Source organism: Scylla paramamosain, chromosome 34 (assembly GCF_035594125.1).
Source record: "Scylla paramamosain isolate STU-SP2022 chromosome 34, ASM3559412v1, whole genome shotgun sequence".
NCBI classification, from domain to species: domain Eukaryota; kingdom Metazoa; phylum Arthropoda; class Malacostraca; order Decapoda; family Portunidae; genus Scylla; species Scylla paramamosain.
The window spans coordinates 17,676,872-17,680,219 of NC_087184.1; positions in this window are offsets into that span (position 1 = coordinate 17,676,872).

Genomic DNA, 3,348 nt, shown 5'->3' on the forward strand with positions numbered 1-3,348 from the left:
CATCACTATCAATATTACCACCTAATCATATTTCCAGGCGAAGATTCTGTCTTTCACACACACACAAGACAAAAAAACATCAGAAAAAAAAAACACTACGACAAAAACAACACGGACAAAAAAACACAGCAAAACACACCTGATTACTTGAATGGCATAAAAAAACTCATTATTTCCAGGAATGTAAACACCTCATCCCATCACGGACACACCCACAAAACCTCATTATTTCAACACCATAAAAACCTCATTATGATCACAGACACAAGAGAGAGAGAGAGAGAGGGAGGGAGGGAGAGAGGGAGGGCGGGGGGAAAGGGTGAGGTGAGAGGGAGAGGAAAACAGGAAAATGATGATAATAATAATAAAGGTTAAGATGAGGTTAATGAGATAAGGACTTTGACTCTTACGAAGGGTTAAGTTAAGAGAAGGGAGTCAAAGTGTCAACAGGGAAAAGAGGAAGGAAGAATGAAGGAATGGAAAAGAATGGTTAACAAAAGTAAATCTCATCGAAATCAACAGGGAAAAAAAGGGAAAAAAGATCGCATGAAACAAAAAGGGAAAGGACACTGACCAAGGAAAAAAGTAGTACGGTGTAAGAATTAAAGAAAATTTGAAAGGAAAAGAAATTTATCCACAAATTTGCAACATCGAACAAGAAAAGAGGAAACAAAAAATGAAAACAGTATTAATCAAGGGAAAAAAATCGCATGTAAGGAAAATTCATGTAATACTAGATTAAGAAAGGAAAAACTGAAGAGAATAGAAATCAAGCGACAAATTTGCAAGATAGAACAATAAAAAGAGGAAACACGAAGGAAGAAAAAAGACGAGGAAAAAATGAATGAAAAAATAAATAAATAAAAAAAATAGCCTTGGAATCTTTCTCTCTCTTTCTACTCCTTTCCTCCCATTTCACATGCGCCCCTCCTCTTTTCCTCTCCCTTCCCTACCATGTCCCTCTCCATCTTCCTTCCCCTCCCTCTCTCTCTAGCCTTCCCTCATTAACAACATTTTCCTCTTTCTCTCTCTACCCGACCAACAGTCACACCTAGTCCTTTCCTCCTCCCTCCCTCTCACACTCACACACACGCACACACACACACACACACACACACACACACACACACAGTAAAAAGAACTCTACAACAACACGACAAGGCTTATGTCTATGAATTTAATTGTCTGGTCAACAAGGCGAGTTTAATAGTCCACCAATCCATATCTGTTGTATGCAAATGTGTTGAATAATGTAAAACGGACCCCAGCTCTCCCCCTGTTCACCCTCCCGCCTCCCTCCATCCTCCCAGTAATCCCCGGACAGCGCCGCTCCCACTCCGACACTATCACCGCGCCCACGGCTGTTGCAGGTGGTGGTGGTGGTGGTGGTGGTGGTGGTGGTGGTGGTGGTGGTAGTGTGAAGGCTATGCAAGAAGGAGGGTGAGGAGGTGGAGAGGAGACAGAGATGAGGGGATGTGTAGGAGGAGGAGGGGCGCTGGTGGTGGTGGTGGTGGTGGAAAGGATGTAAGACAAGGAGGAAGAGAAGAGGATGAAAATGAGGAGGAGGAAGAGGAGGAGGAGAAAGACGACTTGGACGAGAATGAGAAGAAAGAGAGGGAAGAGAAGGAAGAGGAGGAGGAGGAAGTACATTAGATAGAACAGGAATATCTATACAGAGAGAGAGAGAGAGAGAGAGAGAGAGAGAGAGAGAGAGAGAGAGAGAGAGAGAGAGAGAGAGAGAGAGAGAGAGAGAGAGAGAGAGAGAGAGAGAGAGAGAGAGAGAGAGAGCAGAAAACCTTATACCATCCCTTCATCAACCCCTCACTTTACCTCACCTCACTCCCCCTCACACCCTCCCTCCATTCCTCCACCACCACTCCACTCAACGGCTCAGTACTCCCTTCGCATTGACATCCCCTTCCACCACCACCTCCACCACCACCATCACCACCACTGCCACCACCATCACCACCTACCATACATAAGCCATAGACTCATCCCGTCACCTGATCACCTTAGGAACACCTGTGCAAACTGAATATATTGGAATTTATGCAACAGGCGACATTGAACAGAGGACAAGAGAGAGAGAGAGAGAGAGAGAGAGAGAGAGAGAGAGAGAGAGAGAGAGAGAGAGAGAGAGAGAGAGAGAGAGAGAGAGAGAGAGAGAGAGAGAGAGGACAGGAGGAGGTCAAGAGAAGAAGGACAGGAGAAAAAGAGAAAGACGAGAGAGACAGACACAGAGAAGGGAGAGGAAAGGTATAGATGAGAGGAACACACGAAAGAGACACAGGGACACAGGACACAGACACACAGGGGACATAAGAACATAAGAAATAAGGGAAGCTGCAAGAAGCCATCAAGCATACACGTGGCGGTCCCTGTATGAAATATACCTACCTATTTCCACCTATCATCCCCATCCATAAATCTGTCTAATCTTCTTTTAAAGCTCCCTAATGACTCACTAGTAACAAACAGAGACACAGGGTAGAGACACAGGGTAGGGACACAGGATAGGGACACAGGATAGGGACACAGTAGGGGTTAAGTTCATTCATTCCCTACACGAGCAATCAGTCCCGCGTGGCCAGAAGGTCCCGCGCTGCTCTGGAATATATGAATAGCTGACGACCACTGACAATGAATGCATGTGTATGTGTATGTACCTCTCTCTCTCTCTCTCTCTCTCTCTCTCTCTCTCTCTCTCTCTCTCTCTCTCTACTCGTCTATTTTACAAATCTTTATATTCTCTGTTTTATCGACTTGTATGTCAGTTATCCCCCCTTTTTTTCTCTATTTACTTTTCTTCTAACTAATCCTTCTGTTATCTCTCTCTCTCTCTCTCATCTACATCAGTAACTTCCTACTATCTCTCCCTATATCTAATTTTGTACCTTTTCTGCCTTACTGACCCTGACTCTCTCTCTCTCTCTCTCTCTCTCTCTCTCTCTCACACACACACACACACACGCACACACAATTCAACTCCACCTAACAAAGACTCGAGCCCAAAACGTCTTACTTTTAAACCAAACACTTACCATTGCGCCACCAAGCCTACACATCTTCTTCTCCTTCTTCTTCTTCTCCTTCTCCTCCTCCTCCTACTCCTCCTCCTCCACTCTGATTAAGACCCTTCCCTCCCTCTTTATCTCTCCCTTCTCCCTCCTTTCTCTCTCTCTCTCTCTCTCTCTCTCTCTCTCTCTCTCTCTCTCTCTCTCTCTCTCTCTCTCTCTCTCTCTCTCTCTCTCTCTCCCCCTCTCTATATAAAAAGTTGAATCCCTTATTATTTGAGACGAGCTAAGAGAGAGAGAGAGAGAGAGAGAGAGAGAGAGAGAGAGAGAG